Consider the following 12,672-nt stretch of genomic DNA (forward strand, 5'->3'; position numbering starts at 1 on the left):
AATTATTTTTTCTGTTCCTCTTTAATTCCTTGATACCCAGATCTATCTATCTATCTATCTATCTATCTATCTATCTATCTATCTATCTATCTATCTATCTATCTATCTATCTCCACATACATACACACATATAAGAAATGTCTTTCTACTGAGATCACAAAGATTGAAAAGATTTTCAGGAGGCAGAGCTAATTTAAAAATGATAAAACTGCAGTATTTTGACAATCAGATTTTTGGAGGGATGTGGAATGAGTAATGGATTGCTAATGAGTGTTACTGCTGATATTGATGCCACCATCCAAACAAGAACAGGAATGGATCTCTGCAGATCATCCACACCTTCAAAAATTTGCACTTCCCTTTTTGGACTTTGGACTAAATGATTACCCCCATTTATGGAACAAAGAAGCTTGTGAAAAGTAGGTAAAACATGAAGGGTGACTGAAATATGCTGCCTTGACATTCCAAGAAGTTACTGTAATAAACTGTTCAGTTCATGAAAGTGGTGTGTAGACTAAGCTGCTTTGGGGAGGCACAAACTCAAGCAAACAAGTAAAAATTGAGTTAGAAGGCAAGAGTGACCTTTTGTAATTTTGAATTATCAGAAGTTTTCCTCCAATAAAATACTTTATAAGGCAGCAGCACCTTGCTTCCCCCTTAAGAGTAAAATCTGGAAGTTTATCCATCTGCCTGTGTTTTTCTTAATTAAGCTTGAAGGAAATCAAGCTTTTTATTTTCTTGATTGAATCTGACTACACTCCAAACAGAAGCTGCTTCCAATTTTGTCTAAAGCAAAGATTTGCTGGAACAGAGCCTGGAAGTTTCCATTTCCCTATAGAGGAAAATATTTGATAGCTGTGAAGCCTGCATATGAATATAGATTCGTAATTAAAACTTTTAAGCATTCGCTATTCCATCCCTCATCTTATTTTTATAAGGTATTTGCTAGTTCTGCTTATGTGCTTATGAAAACTAGATGCTCCAAGCTTGTGCCATTCCCATTCCTATCTGGACTTCTGACCTATCTCCACTGTGATCAATTCAGGGAAGTTCAGAAGAAAGTTAAGAAGTAATAGGGTGACTAAGGAATGGACTATTCTCTTAGCTGATTTTTAGACCTTATGGTCTCCAAGGCTTAGCCACCTTTATACTATCTGACACTTTCTAATAAGCTTTTGGTGAATGTATCGTTCATTTTTCTTCTTCATAGCTTTCCAAAGAAAAGTCCCTGCAGGGCAACTAGTTTATGTGGCACTTAAAATACATCCTTTTTTAGATGTATTCCAACTGCTTAGAGCAGAAATAGGTCATCAGTACCCTCCACATGTTGCTACTACAACTCAGGATCCCTCACCATTAGTCATGTTGGTTAAGTTTGTTAGGCACCGTAATTCCACAACTAAATAAGTAAAAATGTAGAAGACCACAGGTTCCCCGTTCTGTCTTAAGAACACATTTATTGTAGAAAGAGCTCTATAGATAGCAACCACCTTAACTGGTATGTGAACCTGGCTGACAGGTATGTTCTCACAGGGTGTGGGGAAAATAGGAGGAAGGAGTATTAGGTATGTTCACCGCCTTGAGTTATTTATAAAAATAATAAAGGCAGGATAAAAATAAATACATCAATACAACAGACAATACAACTCTGGACAGCCCTCTCCCTCCTTACATTTCACAATGTGGTTACAATCATACTGTTCCAACATGTGTTTAGCTCAAACTGATTGTTGTGGATGTTCCTCTTGAGCGTGCATTATGTTTTTATTTTGGTACTATTGTTCCTATTTTGCTTTGTTATTCACAATCCAGAGTCTTAAGTAACCAGGGTGGCCTGCAATTACTGTATAAATAAATAAGAATTAAAACATTCAAATAAGGTAACATAACCCTTACTAAGCATATGAACCATTCTATTAACAACTAGTCAAGTGCCACTGTTTGGGGCAATTTTCTATCTTCCTTCTAGAGCAATTTTCTATCTTCCTTCTAGAGCAGGGTTTCTCAACCAGGGTTCCGTGGAACCCTAGGGTTCTGCAAGAGGTCATTAGGAATTCCCTGGGAGATCATGATTTATTTAAAAAAAAATTTCAAATTCAGGCAACTTCACATTAAAAATGTATGTTTCATTCTTTATTTTTAATCTAAGAACACTGTTAATGCATGCACAACTTCACATTAAAAATGTACGTTTCATATACCTACACTGAAATGAATATAATAATTTTGTAACTTCTGGCCTATATTTGAGCCTAAATGTGCAGGGGTTCCCCAAGGCCTGAAAAATATTTCAAGGGTTCCTCCAGGGTCCAAAGGTTGAGAAAGGCTGTTCTAGAGTGTTGAGGAAGGATATTAAATGCTCTATAATACTGTATTACAAGGGATACTCCAAATGTCTTGCTGCTTGGGTTTGTACATCCAATTTCCAATGGTTACATCTGCAGAAAATTTATAACGATCTAGCGATATGTCAATATCTATCATTCTCTGTTTTAGCATTGCCTTAACTGTAATTTCGCATCCATAGGGACATCTGATGGGCAAGCCAGAACCCACACCCATGAAGCTAGAAAGTGATCAACAAGGGGAGTAAGTCTTGTGGCCAGAAGCTTAAATTAAGCCAGTAACTAATTCTTAATTGTGCCCTGGAGTCCAACTTTTTCATTCCTGCTTCTGAAAATCAAAGTGCCACATTCATGATTCACTTTGCTACCTGAAGGATTCTTTTAAAGAACTGGGATGGTATGGTCGTTATTGTTGCTGTTTTATTCTTAAACTTAATTCTGGGCCATTAAGGAGCTGTGCCAAAAGTTTGCCTGTGAACTGTTTATATACAAGTGGTATATGAAGCCTCATATAGTGTGTGTGTGTGTATGTGTGTACTGTATGTATGGGTATATATACAAAGACAGTGATCTACAGTTGACGCTGAACGAATTCTCAGATGCTGCTATACTCTTCAGCCTGACTATCAGCCTGAACAAGCCTGAAGTACTTTACTAGCCCACAACAAATACCAACCCCATAGAACCAAAAATTACTGTTGATGACACCCAATTGACAAATGTAAACAGCTTCAAAAACCCAGGAAGTATCATCTCGAGTGATGGGTCTTTGGGCAAAGAAATTGACTCCAAGATCAGCAGAGCTGGCTAGGGTCTGGGATGCTGCGTACTAGTGTGCTCAATCAACACAATGTCCATATCTCCACAAAGCTGAAAGTCTACAGAGCTGTGGCTATCCCTTCTCTCCTATATGGATGTAAGTCCTGGACTCTGTACCAATGACACATCAAACAATTCACATGCGTGCTTTCCACACCATCCTTGGCATTCATTGGCAAGACTGTGTCTCCAACCTGGAGGTCTTGGATTATGTGAAGTCTGCCAGCATTGAGTCCCTGATTATCAGAACCCAGATGCAGTGGATGGGACATGTCATCAGAATGGATGACCACTGTATGCCTTGCAAGTTGCTCTATGGTGTACTGGAGACTGGGAAGAGACTTTGAGGCCGTCCACACAAGCACTACAAGACACTGTGAAGGAAACCCTACACCACTGTGACATCCAGCTAAGGGAACTAGAAGCTGCAGCTGCTGACAGAACCCTCTGGGAAACCCTGTGCTATGAAGCCTCCACCAGCTTTGAAGACAGGCATCACCAAAAACTGATAGAAAACTGTGAGTGGTGTCACAAAATAACACCCACAGTTATTGTAACAATGGACTTCCAGTGCCCCATTGTGCCAATCTTTGCGCTTTCAGACTGGGACTACAGAGCCACCTCCATGTCCACAAATGAACTGCACAACAGCGTGTCTTCTTCGAACCCAAAGGACTAGATTTAGATATATAGATGCTGTATGTAGATAAACTTCAGCAAAGGATCGTTACCTTGTCGTGGTGCTGGAGCTTGAGCACCTCAATGATGCCATGAGCTAAACCGTGAAGGGCCACCCAAGACGGGAAGGTCATGACAGAGAGGTCAGACTAAATGCAATCCCTGGGGAAGGTAATGGCAACCCACCTCAGTATTCTTGCCGCGAAAACTAAATGGATCAGTACAACCAGAGATATGTCGGTATACCATCGGAAGGTGAGACCCCCAGGTCGGAAGATGGTCAAAATGCTACTGGGGAGGAACAGAGGATGAGCTCAACTAGCCCCAGACGTGATGACGCAGCTAGCTCAAAGCCGAAAGGACGGCTAGCGGCCGACGGTGCTGGTGGTGAACGGCGAATCCGATGTTCTAAGGATCAACACACCATCGGAACCTGGAATGTAAGATCTATGAGCCAGGGCAAATTGGATGTGGTTATTGGTGAGATGTCAAGATTAAAGATAGACATTCTGGGCGTCAGTGAACTGAAATGGACTGGAATGGGCCACTTCACATCAAATGACCACCAGATCTACTACTGCGGACAAGAGGACCACAGAAGAAATGGAGTAGCCTTCATAATTAATAGTAAAGTGGCTAAAGCAGTGCTTGGATACAACCCAAAAAACGACAGAATGATCTCAATTCGAATTCAGGGCAAGCCATCTAACATCACAGTGATCCAAATATACGCCCCAACCACAAATGCTGAAGAAGCTGAAGTAGAGCAGTTCTATGAGGATCTGCAGCACCTACTGGACAACACGCCTAAAAGAGATGTTATTTTCATCACAGGAGACTGGAATGCTAAGGTGGGCAGTCAAATGACACCTCGAATTACAGGTAAGTATGGCCTGGGAGAACAAAACGAAGCAGGACACAGGCTGATAGAATTTTGCCAAGACAATTCACTCTGCATAACAAACACTCTCTTCCAACAACCTAAGAGACGGCTTTATACATGGACTTCACCAGATGGACAACACCGAAATCAGATTGATTACATCCTTTGCAGCCAAAGGTGGCGGACATCTGTACAGTCGGTAAAAACAAGGCCTGGAGCTGACTGTAGTTCAGATCACGAACTTCTTCTTGCACAATTTAGGATCAGACTAAAGAGATTAGGGAAGACCCACAGATCAGCTAGATATGAGCTCACTAATATTCCTAAGGAATATGCAGTGGAGGTGAAGAATCGATTTAAGGGACTGGACTTAGTAGATAGGGTCCCAGAAGAACTATGGACAGAAGTTCACAACATTGTTCAGGAGGCGGCAACAAAATACATCCCAAAGAAAGAGAAAACCAAGAAGGCAAAATGGCTGTCTGCTGAGACACTAGAAGTAGCCCAAGAAAGAAGGAAAGCAAAAGGCAACAGTGATAGGGGGAGATATGCCCAATTAAATGCAAAATTCCAGAGGTTAGCCAGAAGAGATAAGGAATTATTTTTAAACAAGCAATGCGCGGAAGTGGAAGAAGACAATAGAATAGGAAGGACAAGAGACCTCTTCCAGAAAATTAGAAACATTGGAGGTAAATTCCAGGCCAAAATGGGTATGATCAAAAACAAAGATGGCAAGGACCTAACAGAAGAAGAAGAGATCAAGAAAAGGTGGCAAGAATATACAGAAAACCTGTATAGGAAGGATAACAATATCGGGGATAGCTTTGACAGTGTGGTCGGTGAGCTAGAGCCAGACATCCTGAAGAGTGAGGTTGAGTGGGCCTTAAGAAGCATTGCTAATAACAAGGCAACAGGAGACGACGGCATCCCAGCTGAACTGTTCAAAATCTTGCAAGATGATGCTGTCAAGGTAATGCATGCTATATGCCAGCAAATTTGGAAAACACAAGAATGGCCATCAGACTGGAAAAAATCAACTTATATCCCCATACCAAAAAAGGGAAACACGAAAGAATGTTCAAACTATCGAACAGTGGCACTCATTTCACATGCCAGTAAGGTAATGCTCAAGATCCTGCAAGGTAGACTTCAGCAGTTCATGGAGCGAGAATTGCCAGATGTACAAGCTGGGTTTAGAAAAGGCAGAGGAACTAGAGACCAAATTGCCAATATCCGCTGGATAATGGAAAAAGCCAGGGAGTTTCAGAAAAACATCTATTTCTGTTTTATTGACTATTCTAAAGCCTTTGACTGTGTGGACCATAACAAATTGTGGCAAGTTCTTAGTGGTATGGGGATACCAAGTCATCTTGTATGCCTCCTGAAGAATCTGTATAACGACCAAGTAGCAACAGTAAGAACAGACCACGGAACAACAGACTGGTTTAAGATTGGGAAAGGAGTACGGCAGGGCTGTATACTCTCACCCTACCTATTCAACTTGTATGCAGAACACATCATGCGACAAGCTGGCCTTGAGGAATCCAAGGCTGGAGTTAAAATCTCTGGAAGAAACATTAACAATCTCAGATATGCAGATGATACCACTTTGATGGCTGAAAGTGAAGAGGAACTGAGGAGCCTTATGATGAAGGTGAAAGAAGAAAGTGCAAAAGCTGGTTTGCAGCTAAACCTCAAAAAAACCAAGATTATGGCAACCAGCTTGATTGATAACTGGCAAATAGAGGGAGAAAATGTAGAAGCAGTGAAAGACTTTGTATTCCTAGGTGCAAAGATTACTGCAGATGCTGACTGCAGTCAGGAAATCAGAAGACGCTTAATCCTTGGAAGAAGAGCAATGACAAATCTCGATAAAATAGTTAAGAGCAGAGACATCACACTGACAACAAAGGCCCGCATAGTTAAAGCAATGGTGTTCCCTGTAGTAACATATGGCTGTGAGAGCTGGACCATAAGGAAGGCTGAGCGAAGGAAGATCGATGCTTTTGAACTGTGGTGTTGGAGGAAAATTCTGAGAGTGCCTTGGACTGCAAGAAGATCCAACCAGTCCATCCTCCAGGAAATCAAGCCAGACTGCTCACTTGAGGGAATGATATTAAAGGCAAAACTGAAATACTTTGGCCACATCATGAGAAGACAGGACACCCTGGAGAAGATGCTGATGCTAGGGAGAGTGGAAGGCGCAAGGAAGAGGGGCCGACCAAGGGCAAGATGGATGGATGATATTCTAGAGGTGACGGACTCGTCCCTGGGGGAGCTGGGGGTGTTGACGACCGACAGGAAGCTCTGGCGTGGGCTGGTCCATGAAGTCACGAAGAGTCGGAAGCGACTAAACGAATAAACAACAATGTAGATAAAGGATATATGGACCTACTACTCCTTTGTCTTTTATGTTTTTATGTTTCTGGAAAGCATGATGGAGATCAGCTTTATGATAACCAGAGCAATGAAAAATCATTCAGAGGTAATTGAAATATGCTACCTGTTTATAGTAAAATATATTAGGAAAATTAATTGATTTATCAGAATAGTTGGAGGGAGGTAGATATGTAGAAGTGTATTTATTTATTTAAATTTATTGTTCCCCAACACCAGTGTTAATTTGTTGCAGCAGAAATAAAGTATTGTCCGAAACTTCTAAGTACAACAATTTAACAAATTATTCTGGCAAATGTAAGACTCCCCCCACAAAGCCAGAATGAACTGCTAGATATTAATTTAACATTCCAAAAACCTTCTCCTAAAAACAATTATCTATCAATATAAAATTACCATCTGCTAAGCAGGCAAGTATGCCCATGGAAGTTTGATTTCTCAAAATGTCTTCTTGTACTGTCATTTAAAAATGATTCTCAAACAGAATGTTAAATGTTTTTCTTATGCATTTTTTAAAAAGATGCAGAGTGAAATGGTGTGAGCACGGTGCTAATTGCTGCCTAGTTCAAAAATTTATTTCTGTTCTCACTGAGATTTGAGGCCTGGAAAAATAACCCAGATTTTTTTTCCTGAAGGCTTTTCATTTTTTTCTCTGAAAAATTAAAAAAGGTTATGAAATATTTCCTAATATATTTATTTTAAATAATATGTGAAATGTTTAAGATGTGAAAAAATGGTCTATGTTTAGAAATAACTGTGTAAAAGATAAGTATTGTATTCAAACAAATCTTCAGTTTTCAGAAGTCCACAATAATTATAAAAATGAAAATCGAAGAAGAAGCTGCTAATAGAACTTCAAATAATGACACAGACTGGGCAAATCAGTACAAAACATTTTCAGCTTTATTCTGAAAAATAGTGCTTTCTGTATGTACTGTATATTTGATGTATAAAAAAATAATAAAGGAGGGATAAAAATAACATAAAATGAAAATAAATGTATTGGTGGACAAATCTAGAATATATAATTTTCTTTGTTTTATTACAAAGTTGATGGTTTATTTTTGTTTTTTTGTCCACAGTCTTCCTAAGCAGGTAAACATGAGATGTTACATCCTTGGGGTTCAACAGCTTGTAACTCCACTCATAAACAAACAAACAAACAAACAAACAAACATTTTATTGAATCCAGTGTTAGTTTATAATTGTCTGAACAAAATATACTTCCAATTTTATATACTAAATAAACCAACCAAATTATAAATACATGTTATAAATTGACAATGTATTTGATGAAGAAAGTGAAGAAGAAATTCCACATATTTAAATTTTTCCCACCTTTTCATTTTCATCCTCCAATTTTTCTTGTTGCTTTAAAATGTCTAAAAAGGTTACATCTCTACTTATTCAAATACCATAAAGCTCTTGTGTTTATTAAAGCAGAAGCCACAGCTCTAATTTTCACACAGTTCATTTACCCATTGTGTCATGTTTTTTCCATTCTGTACTGTTAACAAAATTATGTTCAGTATGGTCTATAAAAAAGTTATCTACACAACTCTTCTGTCACAATGTTTACATTGTTTTTAAACTTTCTGCTGGATCTGCTTTTTCATTCTTCATGTAGTATGTTCTGCAGGTTGAAATATGATCTGTGTTATTTTAAAGCACTGAAGGAGCCAACCTGACAGTTAAGTTTTGTTCTTGTTACTTTATTTCTATTCCATATAAAATTGTCAATCGCTTTGCATGAATTATTTATTCATTCTATTTATATTGCCAATCAATAAAGGCTCATGGCAGTTTGCAACCATATGAATAAACACCCATGAGGATAAAACATTCATGGTAAAAATTAAGAAATCAATAATCTCAGAAAATATAAAATTATAGACAAAATTATGCAACTAAAGAACAAAAACCCAACAAATCAATTAAGTCAATTTGTTCAGTCTTAGTAACTTCTCAAATGTTAAAAGGGATGGGGCAAGTCTTAATTCCAAGGGGACACTGTTCCATAACTTTTGTAATGGTTCGTGGGTAATCCAAATCCTATTTCCCAACTTTGGAGATAGAGTGCTCCTGTGCCCCCTAAATATTTCTGGTGACCTAAATTCAGCAGATAAAACTTCCATCTGCGTCCCTTCATCACAGCGGATGTCGAACTCTCATTTAAAGTGCAACAGCCACCTCTAACGGTTCCAAACCCGTTTTTTTTCTGATCACCTAGGGACGATAAACGTTGCCTCAAAACTACAAATCCCAGGAAACTTAGCGCAATATACTTCCTTGCCTCCTCTTTCTTATCAATTTGCCTCCAAGTCCGCGAGAAATCGTTAAGCGGTTGCCACATTCGAACACACCAATAACTGCGTGAGGAAAAGGTGGGCGCGGACAAGCGGCTCTGGAAACAGCCAATTGACTCTTGCGATTGAGCGGCCAATGGGACGACAAAGCGGCAGATATGAGATGGCGACGGAATCGACTGGGAGGGGAGGTGAAGGTGAAGGTTGCGAGCAAATGTATAGGTAGGACAAGAGCGCGCCCGTCGGAGATACTGCGGCGTCCGGGAAAGGGCTGGGGGCACTGGGAAGCATCGTTGAAGATTGACGAGAGGGCTGTTTGGTAGTGTTTGATGTAGGATTGCGGTAGGGCAGCTGGAAAGGAAGTGGGAGGTCGGGTTGGAACGGAGAAACGGACTTATGGCCTCCGGGGCTGTTTCAGCCATGAATTGAAGTAGCAATATATTTCCTGCTCAGTCCCGTCCATAAATCACTGAAGGGACTGTATAAACTAGATGAGTTGTGTGCAAGAAGCACTAGGTGTGATCCCTGGGATCTTCAGATAAAGCTACAAATGTTCTTCAAACAGAGAACTACTGATAGTCAGTGGCTGGGTTTGTACAAGTACTTCTGTAGGCTAAAATGCAGATGATTAGTTTATGAGTCAGTGTGTTGTATGAGCCCACCCAGTGTGGTTACTTTATGATTCAGTGTGTTTAAGAACCATACTCCTGATTCATTTGAATACTGCATGGCTTTATTTCCCCTCACAAGCTAAACTCTAGTTGCGGTTGCACAACCCACTAGAGTGCAAACTACCCTAATATACAGCTTGAACCCAGATGATGTGTTAGTTTATCTTTCCATGTGTCATGGAAATCAGAAAATAGAGATAAATCAGTAAACCATCATTTGGTTAACCATGGATTGATAAACTGGGCAATGATAGCTAGTGTTTGTCAAGGAAATTGGATTAGATTATTTGCAAATGTGATTTCTTATAAAGCAACCTCCTCTGTGGGCAGTTAAATTATGAAACCAACAAATATGGCTGTTTCATAACTGTGCTACTTCACTGAGTGTAGGTCCATTTTTGAGACACAGACCTGCTGTATGCAAAGTGAGCAGGGGAAGAAGATGGAAGTATTTTCTTCCATTGTCTTGATCATTCTTTCCCAGCCAGCTGCCCTCAAAGTATACTGCATGATCCTCATACAATATGGCACTTGAATATAAGAGTCTTGTGCTCTCCTGTCTATATGACTCTTATACTCAAGCACCATATTGGCTGAGGATGACAAATCATGCAGTATACTTTGAGGGCAGCTGGCTGGGAAAGACTGATCAAGACAGATTCTGTCCCATTCTGTCTTAATGGGACAGAAGTGGAGAAAACTATTTTGGTACCCAAAGAGGGAAATGGCTAGGGGTCATGGGTTTGAGATAGTTTTGAGTGGCTACTAGAGTGGGGATTCAGGGAGAAAGATTCTGAGGGGGTTCAAGATCAGGTAGGATTATAATTCTTATAGCTAAGTATATTGATGTTAGAGAAATGGAGCTTAAAAAGACAAAACAGTCAAAGTAGCTGTGCTGCTCTAAGAAACATTTGTATTTAGATGATAGTTTTATTAGAGCAGCTTAAAAACCTTTCAGTTAAAATGATAAAGCAAAAAATAAAAAAAGGTATGGGTTGGTCCATATTTTGCTGTAAGGTTCACCTTTGTATCTCATTAACCATGGCACAAAAATGCAATAGTACTGTAGCCATTTTTAAAGGACATATTCTTGTGACATTGTCTTGATTTCATTACTGTCTTATTGTGGAGGCCCCTTATGTTCATCTTCAGCTATTCCAGTGAAAAGTGGTATTTTCTCTCTCCTCACAGTGTATAAATACAAGCTGTGAGGACCCACTCATGGTAATTCATATCTTAGTCACCTAGCTGGATTACTGTAATGTGCTGTACGTGGGATTACCTTTGAAGAGCATTTAGAAGATGCAGCTGGTCCAGAATGTAGTAGCATGGGCAGTTTTGGACAATTTGGGATACATCCATATGACACCTCTGTTCTGCGAGCTGCAGTGGCTCCCAGTGGGTTTCTTGGTGCATTTCAAGGTGCTGTCTGTCACCTATAAAGCCTTGCATGGCATTGGGTTACGATGCTTGCAGGACCATCTGTCACTAGTCATTTGTGCTCAGCCTATCAGAATGGGCAGGGTTGGCATGCTCCAGGTCCCTTCCATTAGGAAATGTTATCTTGTGGGACCTAGGAGTCATGCTTTCTCTGTCACAGGGTTTGCCCTATGGAACAATGTCCTACCAGAGATCAGGGTGGCCCTGACCCTTCAGTAAGGTATTAAAGACCTGGATGCCCCCCCCCCCCCGGCCCCCGGTACTGGGGCCAGGCAGTTCCAGCTCTATTAATGGATTTGTTATTTGGTGGGTACAGATTAAAATTGGATTTTTAGATCTGGGCATTTGTTATATATTATTACTATTTTGAGTTTCCATTGTTATGTTTTGTTGGTTTTAATCCTCTGTGTGCCACCCAGATTAACTGTCATGAGATGGGCAGTTACATAAATTGTATAAATAAATATGATATCTTGTTGACATGGTCAGTGAATGAGATCTGCTCAACTTGTATTGGCTAATTTGGGCTGCTGCTGACAAGCCCCCTCCCTTCTGGTCCCCAAGAACTGTTTTCCAGAGCCATTCTACTTTTGACAATGGGAGAACCTGGTTCTTTCAACCAGAGAGGCATCTCTTTCCTTACCTGGTCTCTGATTATCCAGAGCTGCTTTGTAGGATTGGAGACCTGGCAGGCAACTGCCTCTGCAATGCATCTCAGGTGTTTGGGGGCCTACTTTTCAATACACGTTTGATATTCTTTCAGAAGAAAGCTAAACACATGCTAAATAGTTCTACAAACTAACAACTTGGGAAAAAATTGCAAGGTAAATGGGAACAAACTGATATCATCTGGTACTTGGGCTCCCTTTGAATGCACCAGTAGAAAATGCTCCACAAAACCAGAACAAAGTTTGACAGTTCTATCAAAGCTCGCCTCCTTCCCAGCATCACCCTGTGTTAAGGAGAACAATTGGTTATAGTTTGCCCCACAAGCTATTAAAAGATGTCTAGTTACTAAACCAATTTAATACGGCTTTTGTCTATTTGCCCTTGAACTCAGTTCTCTTTTCCTATCAGATAGGATTTGATTGACATCTTGAGGAAATCCTTAGCTTGCTAATTCTTCAGTCAAA

This window comes from Candoia aspera, chromosome 6, assembly GCF_035149785.1.
Source record: "Candoia aspera isolate rCanAsp1 chromosome 6, rCanAsp1.hap2, whole genome shotgun sequence".
NCBI lineage: Eukaryota > Metazoa > Chordata > Lepidosauria > Squamata > Boidae > Candoia > Candoia aspera.